The following is a 7,814-nucleotide window of genomic DNA, read 5'->3' as shown; positions in this document are numbered from 1 at the left end:
GGAGCGGCACAACACGCGCGCCCTTCTTCCCCGCTCCCCCGCCTCATCTTGCCTTCTCTCCCTCCTGCCTCCGCCGTTGAGCAAGAGCACTCCACACCACGGCGATGAGCTCTTCCTCCGCCATGGCCCCCGTCGTGCGCTCCGGCGTGTGGGATGGCTCGGAGGTAGAAGAGGAACACATCGATTTCCTCCGCCGGACACGCCGTCTCCCCAGCGCGGACCTCGTGCGCGCCCGCGCCGCGCCGGAGGGGGAGATCCGGCCGGCGCCGGAGGAGGGCGAGCGGGTCATCTTCCGCTCACACCTTATGCACGGCCTGGGGCTGCCGGCGAGCGGCTTCTTCCGCTCGTTCTTGGAGTTCCACAGCCTTCAACCGCACCACCTCACTCCAAATACGGTGGTGTTGCTCTCCGCCTTCGCCACTCTATGCAAAGGTTTCCTCAGCGTTCTCCCCACCATCGAGCTGTGGGGAGAATTCTTCTCTTCTAAGCTCGGCACGCACGTCGTCGGCGTGCTGGCTCAGTGCGGCGCCTACATTGCGGTGTGGCGCTCAATGGCCGACAACCCCCTTCCTCCCATCACGCAGATCAAGTCGGTGAAGATGTGGCAGCGCTCATACTTCTACGTGAAGAACCTCACCTCCGACGGCGACTGAGTCAACCTGCCGCCTTACAACGCCGCCCCCCTAACTGGGAGGCTCCCCAGCTGGTCTCACCGAGTCAAGACGCTGACTCCCGCCGGAGCCGCCGCCGTAGCGTGACTCTGAGTCTTGACGCAGTCGGAGGGCCTCATCGGGGCCGACTTGCTGGCCGCCTTCGTGGCGCGCCGAGTTCTCCCGCTCCAAGGCCGGCCTCACCTGATCTGTCAGATGAGCGGCCTCCGAGACCCAAGTCGGATGAGCACCAAGGAGATGCCCCGCAAGGAGGTGGCGAACTTGGTGAACCACATCGCGCACTGCGAGTTCGAGGAGGACTGGAAGTTCGGCAAGGAGCCGTACTCGCGCGACAACCCCCCACCAGTGGTAAGTCGCGTCCCCCTATTGTTTTGTCTTCTTTGTGTCCGACTCCGGCTTGTGACTCTTGTCGGTTTCTTCTGAGCTAGAATCCTGTTATGCAGCCCTCAGCCGGCGCCACGAGACATCCCCGCGAGTATGTTCCCGATCGTGCGGAGAGCGACGTCGACGACCCCGACTTGGGGGCGGCGGCGATGGAAGCCGATGCCGAAGGCGGGGGAGAAGGGGCAGAAGGTGACTTCAGGCCCTCGGCCACCTTCGCCGACTGGCCTAATGACGATGCCGAAGGGGAGGTCACCCCGCGCCACCAGCCAAAGGTCGGTTCCTCCGCCGGCCAAGGCGGTTTGAAGAGGTGTCACGCCGGGCCAAGTGCGCTTGGCGACAAGTTTGAAGAAGATAAAGGGGGAGGCCGCCGCGACCAGACGGTAGGAGGCGGCCGCGAAGGCCAACCACTTCCGAAGGGAAGTGAGAAGGCCGCCGCTAGTCTCTGTGTAAGTCTTTACGCTTTTTTATTTTCCTTCGTTGAATCTTGTCCGAGTCTTCTTTTATTCTCCCTCCATTCTTCTTCAGGGCCCCTCTTTCCCTTGAGAGAGTCGCCGTCCCCTCCGTCATGGGGTCGGCAGAGACGTCCGCCAATACTTGGCGGGCCGACCCCGCCGCCGACCTCCGGGAGGCGACGGAGCGAAATGCGTGGGAGAAGCATGAGGAGGAGGCCGAACGTCTGGAGAAGGTGGAGGCCGACAGGGCGGCCGCCTCCACCTAGAAGAAGCTGGAGGATGCCGAAGCCGCCCTTGCGGCGAGACGACGTGCCGAGGAGGCCGCGCGTTGCCGATCGGCGATGCTCGTCCCCCCACTGTCGTCTGCACCGCCGCCTCCGGAGTTCACGGGGCAGACCGGAGAGGCCGGCACCGAGAACCCCGTCGTGGAGAAGGAGAGCAGTGAGGCTTCTATGTCGGACACTCTCATGCCGCCACCACCGCCTCCACCGCCGTCTGGGAGACCACACGGCAAACAGCCGGTGGGTCCGTCGGAGCCGCCGGTCATGGACGAGGCCGAGGCGCGGCTGCTTCTCCAAGTCGCCTCGCCGGTGCGCCGCCGTCTTAAGAGAGCGACCTCGGCGCCGCGACCTCGGGAGACCAGTGCTGCCAGCTCGGCAACCCTAGACGCCAAGGCCACAAGCGCCGCGCCCACCAGGTGGTTGCGCGGAGGCGGCACCGGGCCGCTGAATCAATCACTTCTGGAAGTCCAGGCGAAGCTGCGGGCCGAAGGCGACACCCTTCAAGCCTGCACCAGAGCGCATCTGGCCGCAAGGACGGCCATCCGAGTAAGTTTCTTTTCCTTTTTGATTCTAGTTTTTCTCTGTGGGGGCGCTCCAGTGCACCCACTGGGTGTAGTCCCCGAGTTCCAGGCCGGCTGCTGTGCAGGCGGTTCGGAACTCCCTCTGGCGAGTTCCAAATACTAACTTTGTCTTCAATGACTTATTGTAGGAGTATCACAACCTCCGCGCCACTGCCTTCAACCGCAATGTTGAGGAGTTGAGCAAGTGGGCTGCCGACTTGTCGGAAAGCCGGAGTAAGTTCTTCTTCTTCGCGGGGGCGCGCTAGCGCACCCGCGGGCTGTAGTCCCCGAGATTTGGGCCGACTGCTGAGCAGTCGGGCCGGATCTTCCCGGCGATCTTCTTTGCTGACGACTTGTTTGTCTCTTCTTTCGTTCTTCAGGAGCCAACGCCGCTCTTCAGGAGCGGCTGGGCGAGGCCAATACCGCCCGTCGTGCCAAGGAGGAGGAGGAGTGTGGCAAGCTTGCCGCGGAGCGCGACCTGCTGGCGGCGCAGCTGGCCGAGCAGAAGGAGCTGCTCAAGAAGGCGCAGGACGGGGCCGAGAAGAAGGAGGCCGCTCTCCTGGCCGAGTTCGAGAGCGAGCCCTCCTCCTGGACGGACAGGGAGGCGATGCTGACCTCCGGCTTCCACGAGATCGAGGATATCGTTGATGGTAAGTTTCTTTCGTTTCTTTGGGCTTCCGACCATGTGTCAGGCCGACTTCTGATTTTTCGACTTGCTTCTTTTTTGTCTTGGCAGACTTCTTCCTTGGTCACTCCCAGGCAGTCCCTCTGGCCATCGAGGCTGGTCGTGAGGCGCGAAGGGCAAACGGTGAGGAGATCGCCGCTAATGCCCCCCGAACCATCGATGAGCAGCTTCTGAGCACTGAAGCCCGTCTTCGTCCGGCTCACCGGCTGATGCGCCGGCTTCAGCGTGTCGGCGCCCAGGCGGTTGCCGCCCTGTGGCCAGGCTCGCTGGCTCTATGCACCGCCAGCCGAACTGCCGACTGGCTGGAGGTCGCTGCCGGCCGTCTTGAGGCCTGGAAGGGCTCCTCGGCCCGGGCCGGAGCGCGCCTGGCCTTGGAGTTCATCAAGGCGTGGTATCCAGGGCTGGAGCTGGACCGTCTGGCCGCGTTCCGGTCAGAAGCCCAGGCCGAGCTGGAGGCCGTGGAGGGCGCCCTTATCGAGCATGCGGCGGCAATCGCCGAGTACACGGACACCAGTGTCTTCGTGCCCGAGCAGGCTGAAGGCGGCGAGGAAGTGCCGCCAGAGTGGTTCGGGATGAACCCGGAGTATGGCGAGGACTCGGCGGAGGTGATCGACTCGAGCACCAAGGAGGAGGATGAGGCGGAGGACGAAGGCGAGGCGGAGGTGCCAGAGGATGGAGCAGGCGGCCATCCTCAGCTCGACCGCGCCTCCAGCAACGAGCCGCGTCGAGAGAAGGTGACTGCCGCCGGAGGCGATCAAACCGAGACCACCCAGCCGACTCCCCTGGTGCCTGACACCGCCATCTCCTCCGATCCTCCGATCCCAGATGCCGCCTCCTAGGCTGCCTTTTTCGCCTCTGTTTGTCTGTCTTAGTAATCTTTTGAAAACTTTGTTAGATTCGAACAATTCCACCCGCGGGGTGTATCTTGAACTTCTATTCGAAGATTCGGCCAGGGGCCTATGTAAATATTTATCTGATTTCCGTCTTTCCTTGCTTACTGCTCTTTAGGCTTTTCCCTTTGTCGTCTTCCGTTAGTCGCTGCCTTGCCAGTCGGACAGCCGCTCTGCAGACTGTCGCTGGGTCAAGTGCTTGGCTACTTCGGGAAGGCAAGTATTTGGCCGTTTAGAGTTTTCTTTAGCAAGTCGGATAGAAAGCGACAGGCCGACTACCCAAGAGTCGGCCGTCCTTGATAGAGGCTAATAAAGACGGCGAGCCGGCTACTCATGAGTCGGCTTTTTGTTTCAGAAATGCAGGAGGCCGTCTTACGCTACATTCGTGCTTTAGGTCCTTAGCCATTTTTCGTGTGGGCGCCTGTTCTTCCTCACTCCTTCCCACCTCACAGTCGCTCTGTGAGCTGCGGCTTTCCCAGGAAGCGGATTGGGCACCGCGCACTACTCGTCTGACTGCGGGAAGCTCCTCATAGCGCAAGGCGGCGAGTCCCCGGGCCGACTAGTCTGGCCCGGTGCCAAGCGGCTTGTAATGAAAGTAATGTACTCAGAGGCATAATTCTTATCATACAGATAACAAAAAAGGGCAGTCCCCGAGCTCGTCTCGGGGGGCCCAAAGTCTTAGTACTTTAATACAAAGTGGTAGTGTCATACATACTGCATCAACTGTAAAATATTCGAAGAAGATTTGCATTCCACGGGTGCTCTGTCTCTTTGCCGGAGTCATCCCTCTTGCGCGCTCGGGGCTTCTGAGCGTCGATCAGATAGTAGGCGTCATTCCCTAGCACCTTGCTGATGATAAAGGGGCCTTCCCAAGGTGCCGACAGCTTGTGCTGGCCGGCTGTTCGCTGGATCAGCCGGAGCACAAGGTCGCCTTCATGGAAAGATCTTGGCTTGACCTTCCTATTGTAGTATCGACGCAGACTCTGTTGGTAGATGCTGGACCGGCTGAGTGCCAACAGCCGGCCCTCTTCTAGCAGATCGACGCCGTCTTGACGTGCTTCTTCTGCTTCTTCCTCGGTGTACATGGCGACTCGCGGGGAGTCATACTCTATGTCTGTTGGGATGACGGCTTCGGTACCATAGACGAGGAAGAAGGGTGTGAAGCCGGTTGACTTGTTTGGAGTCGTGCGCAGACTCCAGAGGACGGCTGGCAGCTCCACAAGCCAACAGCCGGCAGATCGCTCCAGCGGTACGACGAGTCGAAGCTTGATGCCGGATAAGATGAGGCCGTTCGCTCGGTCCATATGGCCGTTTGACTGCGGATGGGCAACGGACGCTAAGTCCAGTCGGATGCCCTGTGTCGCGCAGAAACGGGCCAAGGCGCCTTTGGCAAAATTCGCGCCATTGTCGGTGATGATGCTGTGTGGGATGCCGTACCGAGTTGTGATGTCAGCGATGAAGGTCACTGCAGTCGGACCATTCAACTTCTTGATGGGTTTCACCTCCACCCACTTGGTGAACTTGTCCACTGCAACAAGTAGGTGAGTCAAGCCACCTCGTGCCGTCTTGAATGGTCCCACCATGTCCAGGCCCCAGACTGCAAAGGGCCAGGCGATGGGGATAGTCTTGAGTGCCGAAGCTGGCTGAAGTGGCTTGGAACGGAAAATCTGGCACCCCTTGCACTTTTGGACTAACTCTTTGGCCTCTTCCAGGGTGGTTGGCCAGAAGAAACCGTGCCGGAAGGCTTTGGCGACGAGTGCCCTGGAGGCCGCGTGGTGACCGCACTCGCCTTCATGGATGTCTCTGAGGATTGCTTGGCCTTGTTCTGCCTCGACGCAGCGTTGGAAGACGCCGGTAACGCTGCGCCTGACCAGCTCTCTGTTGACTATGGTGTAGGCTACTGCTCGGAGTTGCACTTCCCGAGCCAAGATTTCATCAGTTGGCAGCTCTCCGCTTACTAAGAACCTGATGATGGGCTGGGCCCATGAAGGTGCTGCTATTTCTTCAACTACCACTAGTGCGACTTGGACAAGGGAGGTTGGGCTGGGAGGTAGCGGGTTGGAGTCCGCAGCCGCTTGCTGATTTGACAAAGTCCCGGGGCCGACTGGAGCAGTCCCCGGGCCGAGCTCTGGAGTCTTCGATCTTGCCACAGCAGTCCCCGGGCCGGCTTCGACTGTGTGTTTCTTGGATTCGGATCCGTCCTCCTCAGGCGGAGCCGGCACAAAGATTGAATCGGATTCTGGTGACGGCTTGATAGAAGGCTTGAAGAGGCGCCGGAGGGCGACACCAGATGGTATTGCCTGGCGGGTGGAGCCGATTCGTGCCAAGGCGTCTGCTTGGTCGTTGTCGTTCCTTGGCACGTGGAGGAACTCGCACCCCTCAAAGTATCCGCTGAGTTGCTGGACGAGGAAACGGTAGCTCGCCATATTTGCGTCCTTGGCGTCCCAATCGCCAGATGATTGCTGGACCACCAAGTCAGAGTCGCCATAACACAGGATCCGGTGAATGCCGAGTTCTTTGGCAAGCCGGAGCCCGTGGATGAGCGCCTCGTATTCGGCCACGTTGTTGGAGGCGGCGAAGTGGATCTGCAGCGCATATCTAAGCTTGTCGCCCTTGGGGGAGGTGAGGACGACGCCGGCTCCCAAGCCGGTGCACATCTTGGAGCCGTCGAAGTGCATCCGCCAATGGGTGGAGTCGGGCACTGGTGGCAGATACTGGGTCTCGGCCCAGTCGACAAGGAACTCAGCCAGTGCATGCGACTTGATGGCGGTGCGGGTCTCGTAGTAGATGGTGTAGGGGGCCAGGTCGATGGCCCATTTGGCCACTCGGCCAGAAGCATCTCGGCTTCCGATGATCTCGGCCAGTGGAGCTGTGCAGACCACAGTGATTGGATGCTCCTGGATGTAAGGCTTCAATTTCTTGGCGGCAAAATGCACGCCGTAGCACATCTTCTGGTAATGGGGGTAGTTCTGCTTGGAGGCCGACAGTACCTCGCTCAAGTAATATACCGGTCTCTGGACAGGTAGCACCTTGCCTTCTTCCTTGCGCTCGACTACAATGACTGTGCTGACTACTCGGCTGGTGGTGGCAATGTATAGGAGCATGGGCTCTTTGGGAGTCGGAGCCGCCAGCACAGGGGGAGTAGTCAGCATCTTTTTTAGTTGGAAAAAAGCCTCGTCCGCCTTGGGAGTCCACTCAAAGAGGTCGTCTTTTTCATGAGTTGATACAAGGGGAGAGCCTTCTCGCCCAGTCGACTGATGAATCGGCTGATGGATGCCAAACAGCCGGTGAACTTCTGCACATCTAATAGACGTCTGGGTGCTTCCATCCTCTCGATGGCCTTGATCTTCACAGGATTGCACTCTATGCCGCGTTAGGAGACTAGGAAACCGAGGAGCTGGCCGGCTGGTACTCCAAAAACGCACTTCTCTGGGTTGAGCTTGATCTGGAATCGGCGCAGATTCTCAAAGGTTTCCTTGAGGTCCTCCAGCAAGGTTCCACGCTTCTCCGTCTTCACACCACTACATCATCCACATAGACGTGGGCATTTCTGCCGAGTTGCTTCAGGAGGCACTTCTGCATGCAATGTTGAAAGGTGGCGCCGGCGTTTCTTAAGCCGAACGTCATGGTCAGGTAGCAGAAGGCTCCAAACAGCATGATGAAGGCGGTCTTCAGTCTGTCAGCCGGGTTCAGCTTGATCTGGTGATATCCTGAATATGCGTCTAGGAAACTCAACAGCTCACATCCGGCTGTGGAGTCTATCACCTGATCGATTCTCGGCAGAGCAAATGGGTCCTTGGGGCAAGCTTTGTTGAGGCTCGTGTAATTAATGCACATCCGCCACTGCTTGTTCTTCTTCAGCACCAGTACTGGGTTTTCCAGCCACTCTGG

Source organism: Triticum aestivum, chromosome 1B (assembly GCF_018294505.1).
Source record: "Triticum aestivum cultivar Chinese Spring chromosome 1B, IWGSC CS RefSeq v2.1, whole genome shotgun sequence".
NCBI lineage: Eukaryota > Viridiplantae > Streptophyta > Magnoliopsida > Poales > Poaceae > Triticum > Triticum aestivum.
The sequence above is the reverse complement of the archived record's forward strand: the minus strand, read 5'-3'. Positions refer to the sequence as shown.